Genomic DNA, 8,545 nt, shown 5'->3' with positions numbered 1-8,545 from the left:
GACTAGGCAACGCAAGTCAACAGAAAGCGTGGATGCAGGCACGGTAGACGGCGCGCACGTCAGCGGGCGCCACCACGTCAACTCCCGCGGCCCGTCCACGTCAACGTGGCTCACGTCTCTTCGTCAACAACGGTGGGCCTCTCCCGAAGACCATTCTCTCTTGTCCCCATACCGCCCTTCATCTTGTCCTTGTTCACACGTCGACACTAGTGTGCCCATATCTTCCTCTTTGCCACCTCTTACGTGCTTGTGTTATTAGCAAATTCATTCCTTAATTGTGAATTTCATACAAAGAAAGGTTCGTGTGCTGTAAGCCCAGGCTCAATTCTCATGGTGCTCACGAAGGCTTGCATAACAAAGCATCTGGAGCTACATCCTTGTGGGGCAAAGTACGCAAAGTTTATGAAGGGTGTAATCCTATCTGCAACAATTCATGTGTAGAACCAAACTATGCAAAATTGGATGCTTGGTGGACATATAGTATCTGATAATTAGAGCCTCAAGAGTTTTGGATCAACCTAGAACTCCATAGTGAATGCCCTAGACATACCACCAAAAGCAAGAGATTTTCTCAAAACATGCCTCTTTCAAAGCCATCCATAGTTCCATTTACATCAAATTATTTTCCCTTAATTCTTTATCATTTCTAGTATCAATGCATGGATCCCTAGAAGATTCATAGCATCATTCCTTTCCCTTAATATTTTCTCAAGCTCATTTAGGATCCCATGAAAATGATGGGTATATTTTTAAGTAATGCCATGGTTAGCTATGAATATTGACAAATCCTTCCCACTTATATGAGCTAGAGCTCCCCTTCTCTGTGTACGTTTGAGTCAAGAAGAAAAGATTTTTGAAGTGTCGTTTGTGCATAATAGTCTATTTTTACTACAAGAAAATCTGGACTTTTTCAAGCATTAGCATGTTTAGCCTGAGTTCTAAATATGATGATCTAGCATGTAGCTAAGGCTTGTCATGAGTACTCACAAAAGTTATCAGTAGGTCTTTAAGATAACAATGCCATTCCCAACTAAAGCAAAGCTCACCTTATTTCTAACCCCGCCTTTCCACCTTTTTTGAACCTCACAATCCATAATACTTGAGAGCATGTGGAGGCTTAGCTTTCTTGTTGTATCTGATCACTTGATTCCTCTTCTTTTCAGATTTAATTTCAGCTAGTGTCTGTACTTATTGGCGCTACTTTCAAAAAAAGAAATAATTCTGAGATCCCCCTCTCTAAAAAAAAGCCAAACCGCTTTTAGCTCAAGCGCTACCTAGCCTCGCTCTTGCATCTCTTCCTCTGCCAACAGACCTGCTTTGGGAGGCAAAGTAGCAAGCACGCATGTGCGAACACTGCAGTAGAGGGCTAAGCTGGGCGGTTATGTGTAGAAATAAAAGCAATTATTTTGAGATCCCCCTCTCTTAAAAAAACCAAACTGTTTTTAGCTAAAGGGCTACCAAGCCTCGCACTTGCATCTCTTCCTCTGCTAGCACACCTCGCTACCAGGAGGCAGAGTAGCAAGCACACATGTGCAAAGTTTCGATCTCTCTCACTAATGATACTAGCTAGAAGACCGTAGAGACGTCTATATATATGCTCTACAAATAGCCGTGCTAATTTCGGCGTCTTAATTGTAGTCTTAGTGGGAATGAACTGATCCATCTTTGTTAGACGATCTATAATTATCCATATGGCATCATGGCCACGATTTGCAATAGGTAGTCCTACTACAAAATCCATAGAGATACTCTCCCACTTACCTTTTGGAATCTCTAAAGGATGTAAAAGGCCACCTACCTTGAGGCACTATTGGAAGTTTAGTACGTACTCTTGAACATCATGATGTAGGCCTGGCCAATAAAATTACCGTCGAACTAACGCATACGTCTGACGAATGCCTGGATGACCAACACTTATACTATCGTGACACTCAAAATAATATTTGGCGCCCAGTTGCCGAGTCCTTTGGCACACATACTCTACCCTTGTGGAGTAAGTAGCCATCATCAATGGAAACATTCTTCCATCACTTAAGCTCTTCCTGAGTAGGGGTGGAGCTTTGTGTGGTGGAGTTTTTATCTGCACGTACAGAGATATGTTGATATGGTTGTGTAGATACATGTGAGTGTGAGCGATCCCTTCTTAAAACTGCACTCCATACTTTAACATATGATTGTTCTTGTGCGCACTTGCCATGTAATGACTCCAAAAATTCACTCTTTATTTCCATGAAAGCAAGTGAATTAATCTGAGGCATCCGACTTAAGGCATCCACTGCTACATTATATCGCCCCTTTCGATATCGTAGCTTACAATCATAATCTTGAAGGATCTCTGTCCATCGATCTTTACGACCATTCAAATCCGTTTGAGTAGTAAACCATTTAATACTCTCATGGTCAAAAACTACTTCAAACTCGGCACCATATAAATAGTGTTGCCACCTTTGTAAAGCGTGAATTATGACATAGAGCTCTTTTTCATAGATAGAATAATTCTATTAAGCTCTATCCAACTTTTTACTTTCAAAGGCTATAGATCTTCCCTTCTGGAGAAGTACCGTACCAATTGCTTTATCACTAGCATCAGTCTCTACAGAAACGGCTTAAGTGGGTCAATGATTGCTGGGATGGGAGCAGTGGCTACAACTACCTTGAGTTGTTCAAAACTGCATTGTTGGCCTTCTGTCCAAGAAAAGTTCTTACCTTTTTCTTTAAGTTGATCCATCATAGGAACAACAATTTTGGCATAATCACGGATATGTTGTCAATAAAATCCAGACATGCCTAAGAAGATTTGAAGCTCCTCAACCATGTTGGGATGTGGCCATCGAAGAATGGCAGCGACCTTGTCGATATCCATTTTGATGTCAGAATAAGATATCACATGATCGAGATGATGTATCTTTGTTTTAAAGAAATCGCACTTGCTTTGCTTAGCATACAGAACGTGAGCTCGTGGTGGCTGTTCAAACACTAATCGTAAGTGTTCTATGTGTTTATGTTCAGTCATACTATAAATGAGAATGTCATCAAGGAAAACCACAACAAATTTTCCAAGATAGGGACGTAAAACACTATCTATGAGTGTCATAAACATAGCTGGAGCATTGGTTAAACCAAAAGGCATAACCAAAAATTCAAAATGCCCGAACACTATTCAAAATGCCCGAACCGTGTTCTAATGGCAGTTTTAGAGTTATCTTCCAAAAGTATACGCACCAGGTGGTATCACTATGACATTTGGAGCACATTACCGCTCAGATAGACGCACAAAAACAAAGGAAAAGTTCAAGTCAAAAAATCTCGGGAGCGGTAATGCTGGAGTGAATCCTCGCGGTAATGGTCCTTCAGCAATGCACACGGTAATCGGCCAGGCTACATTTCCGCGTTTATTTCCGCCGTATTTACCGCCAGTATTATCGTGACCATTACTGCACACGCGAGTATTTTTAAAAAAAAGCAGATGACCATTTGGATGGTCCTTGGTAGGACCCATCTAAATGGTCATTTGCCTTTTTTTCCCTATACATTTAATAAATAAAAAAACAACAATTTCATTGCACCAAAACTTTGGACCAAAATCAAATGTTTAACTATATTGGAGAAACTGTTCATTACAAAATTGCCCAAATAGGCGATGCATGGCGGTTATACAACTGTGGCCAAAAGAAGACTTTGGGCCAAAATCAAGTGTTTATTATATTGGATATTACAAAATTGCCCAAATAGGTGATTCATGGGGGCTATACAACTGTGGCGAAAAGAAGACGCGCGGGCCCAAAAACACTTGGAGGATTGAGCTACTCAGATCCTGGGACCTCTCGAGGGACTCCTTGACTCTGGAAAAGAAAAAAACAACAAAACCTTTAATTAATACAAATGGATACATAAAGCTGCATGCAATGATTTTTTTAAAAAAGTTGACACTTACAGGCTGTAGTGTACGACATGCATTTTCAAATTCTTCGCGATTGATTTTGTTGTTTTCATACAGCCAGCACCATGTTTGATATTCGGAGTGGCTCTCTTTGTATCTCTGGATCTCTCAGCTTGGACGGGTCATAGTAATATTTTGTTGTATATCAATTAAAAAATATCACAAACCTAACCTTATTACCACAAATTAAATCAATTCAAATGAAAATACGCACACTCACAAATTTTATCTTTCCATGCCGCTTTTCCGACCGAGCCGTAATGCGTGGGCATTTGCTACGTCCTCGCCTCCACTTGTCGAGTGTGCGTCCTAGCACCTGCCGCTCTCTCGTCCTCCAGCTCGCCGTGGGCTTTCTCCCACTCCTCGTCGTGAACATTTCCAGGGCGATAGTTGTGACCCTCAGATTCAAATGTTCGCTTTGCCGCCCTCCGCACACTGGACTTCTTATTTTTCAAGAAATTCTTGATGTATTCCTCGAGCCACTGCCTGAAGAAATCTTCCACTTGCGGATTAGGGAACCGCATGAGCAATGTCGTGTGAATGTACGTCAAGTCGGCTGGGTCCTGATCTTTGAAAGATTTAAAGCAATCTTGGTATGTCGAGTGGATCAGCTGGTTAAGGTGCCCTCGAAATGTCCTCCCCAAAGAGGAACCTAGATCCACCTCCCCCCCTCGATGTATATAATAGTAGTAGCCACGAGCGTCCGGGGCGGGCGCATCACGGTCCTCATCCTCATGTGGAGCTCCAAGGGGTGAGCGAGGAGGTCGGGGTGTAAGAGGAGGTGAATCTGTAGCACTGCCCCCTCCACCACCAAAGCAACACGATGCACTACCTCGACAAGAGCGTGAGCCACCACTACGGGAAGAGCGCTGGCTACTCGAAGAGCGCTGGCCCGAGCCCGAACCGCTGGGTGGTGTAGGCGACGGATAACTCGACGGTGCGGGCATGGATCGCTGCGAATGCAAGGTGGAGGGAGCTGCGGGCGACGGAAAAGTCGAGGGTAAGGTGGAGGGAGGCCCACTGGGAGACACACTCTGCACGATCGGAGTGCCGGCGCCTAGTGTCGCAAGCGGTGAGAGCCCACAGGCAGCCAACTATGCTGGTGTGTACCACCCTCGAAGACTCTCTTGCGAGGATAGCCACTTTGCCTGGGCGCGGTATGCCCTCTCGAGGTCGGGGTCGTGTAGTGCATCTCGAAACCATCGAAAGCCGGAGGTGGATTGTGACTGGTGGGAGGAAGACTGCGAGTAGTAAGCATCACAAGCGTCCTCGTAAGAGAGGCCCTCGGCGAGAAAGTCCTCTATGGATTGATAGCCGGACGTGGAAGAGGATGCTATATCTTACAATTTCACAAAAAAAGGGACCCTAATTAACATTGGATTCTAGTCAAAGTGAGATTTTTTATTGCATAGGATTCCTCCCTGCATAGGATTCCTTTTATCTCCTATTTAAGAAATGGTTTATGTGCTTATTTTTTTGCATCCATTTAGAGAGTTTGTGTGCGTGCTTCTAATTAATCTATTGTGTGTGTGCGTTAGTGTGTGGCAAAGAAATTAATCTAGTGTGTGTGTGTTGGACCTTAATCTACCGTTGGGCTTCTCGGTGACCATTGGGGTGTCAATCAACTTCATCGCACACCCACATGGAGATATGTTTTGGTATGTTAGTGCTAATGGAGGTATGTTTTGGTATACTAATGCATGCCCAAGCACACACTAATACAAGCATTAGTGTGCAATTTTTTCACACACCAATGCTCACAATAGTGTGTGCTTGTGCATGCATTGGTGTGTAGACACACTAATTTGTGCACAAGCACATACTATTGTGAGCATTGGTGTGTGCTAGAGAGGTATGCACACACTAATGCTTGCATTAGTGTGTGTGTGTATAATGCATGCATTGTGCCTAAAATAGTGTGTGAAAACACACTAATTAGTGCACAAGCACATACTAATGCAAGCATTAGTGTATGCTAGAGAGGTATGCACACACTAACGCTTGCATTAGTGTGTGCTTGGGCACAAATTAGTGTGTGCAAACACACTAATTAGTGCACAATCACACACTAATGCAAGCATTAGTGTGTGTGTATAATGCATGCATTGGGCCTAGAATAGTGTGTGAAAACACATTAATTAGTGTACAAGCACACACTAATGCAAACATTAGTGTGTGCTAGAGAGGTATGCACACACTAACGCTTGCATTATTGTGTGCTTGGACACAAATTAGTGTGTGGAAACACACTAATGCATGCACACACTAATGCAAGCATTAGTGTGTGTGTGTATAATGCATGCATTGTGCCTAAAATAGTGTGTGAAAACACACTAATTAGCGAACAAGCACACAATAATGCAAGCATTAGTGTGTGCTAGAGAGGTATGCACACACTAACGCTTGCATTAGTGTGTGCTTGGGCACAAATTAGTGTGTGGAAACACATCAACGCATGCACACACTAATGCTTGCATTAGTGTGTGTGTGTATAATGCATGCATCACACACTAATGCAAGCATTAGTGTGTGTGTGTGTGTGTGTGTGTGTGTGTGTATAATGCTTGCATTAGTGTATACTTGGACACAAATTAGTATGTAGAAACTAACTAATGTGTGTGTGTATAATGCATGCACACACTAATACGGGCATTAGTGTGTAATTTGTGCACAAAATAGTGTGTAAAAACTAACTAGTGCGGCATTAGTGTGTAATTTGTGCACAAAATAGTGTGTAAAAACTAACTAATGCATGCACACACTAATGCTTGCATTGGTGTGTGTGTATAATGCATGCACACACTAATGCTTGCATTGGTGTGTGTGTGTGTGTATAATGCATGCACACACTAATGCTTGCATTAGTGTGTGCTTGTGCATGCATTAGTGTGTTTACACACTAATTCATGCACAAGCACACCCTAATGCAAGCATTAGTGTGTGCTTGTAACGCATGCACGCACTAATGCAAGCATTAGTGTGTGTGTGTGTGTATAATGCATGCACACACTAATGCAAGCATTAGTGTGTGATTGTGCACAAAATTGTGTGTGTGTGTGTGTGCGTGTGTGTACAATGTGTGTGTGCATGTGTGTGTATGCATTGTGTGTGTGTGCATGTGTATGCATTGTGTGTGTGTGTGTATGTGTTTATGTGTGTGTGTAGAAGAACGAGAAGAAAGACAGAGAGTTTGAGCACTTACATTCGTGACTTCGATCGCTTGGATATGGTGGGGATGGAGATGAAGAGAGTAATAGAGGTTGGAGATGGAGAGGGAGAAGGAGAGAGAGCTTGGAGATGAGAGGGAAACAGGCCCGCACAGAAGAGGAGGTCGTTTTTGAATTTTTGGCATTCAATTTCGTGGGGGCATGTAGGTGCCCCCTTTATATAAAAAAATTTGCTTGGGATTTTTCCGCGAGTATTACCGCGTCTGTTACCACTGGTATTACCGCCAGTATTACCGCGAAAATCTCTGATGAGACATTAAGGTTACACCTACTCCATGACCTCTTGTACCCACCTCTCCTCTATCTTTAATGAGTGTCAGTCATGTCAGTACCAACATTCTTGATTTTTCTTTTTCTTATTTAGTGTGTGGTCGTGTGTGTAGGACAATTGGGATGACGTGGGTCCGCCGGTTGGCGCGGAACGAACTCGATGGTTGAGCGAGCGATTACCATGCCCATGTACGCGATGTAAGTGTGCAATTGCACGGCTTCGGCGTATATGATTGGCTCACATGGATGATTATGGGCTATGGGACGACCCGAGAAAACGCGCTCGAATGGAAACTAGTGATCCGAGGGTTTTGGCATCCATTGATGTCACTCCCCATTGGAGTGTGATCGGGGGCGGAGGCGGGAGGAGGACGGAAGAGCAATTGCGCCAGGAAGCAGTCATGGGAGGGGGGTCACACCCGCCGTCCGATGGGGGTGGGTCCACACGAGCGCATGCGCATCCTACATCCACCCCATAAAAAAATTTGCTTGGGATTTTTCCGCGAGTATTACCGCGCCTGTTACCGCTGGTATTACCGCCAGTATTATCGCGAAAATCTCTGATGAGACATTAAGGTTATGCCGGCTGCATGACCTCTTGTACCCACCTCCCCTCTAACTTTAATGAGTGTCAGTCATGTCAGTACCAACATTCTTGATTTTTCTTTTTCTTATTTAGTGTGTGATTGTATGTGCAGGACGATTGGGATGACGTGGGTCTGCCGGTTGGCGCGGAACGAACTCGATGGTTGAGCGAGCGATTACCATGCCCATGTACGCGATGTAAGCGTGCAATTGCACGGCTTCGGCGTATATGCTTGGCTCACGTGGATGATTATGGGCTATGGGACGATCCGAGAAAACGCGCTCAAATGGAAGCTAGCGATCCGAGGGTTTTGGCATCCATTGATGTCGCTCCCCATTGGAGTGTGATCGGGGGCAGAGGCGGGAGGAGGATGGAAGAGCAATTGCGCCAGGAAGCAGTCATGGGAGGGGGGTCACACCCGCCGTCCGATGGGGGTGGGTCCACACGAGCGCATGCGCATCCTACATCCACCACATATGGGGATCTCCCCACCACCCCCACTATGGGAGAATGGTGCTATTA

The sequence above is a fragment of the Adiantum capillus-veneris genome, chromosome 19 (genome assembly GCF_014529385.1).
Source record: "Adiantum capillus-veneris isolate H3 chromosome 19, ASM1452938v2, whole genome shotgun sequence".
NCBI classification, from domain to species: domain Eukaryota; kingdom Viridiplantae; phylum Streptophyta; class Polypodiopsida; order Polypodiales; family Pteridaceae; genus Adiantum; species Adiantum capillus-veneris.
The sequence above is the reverse complement of the archived record's forward strand: the minus strand, read 5'-3'. Positions refer to the sequence as shown.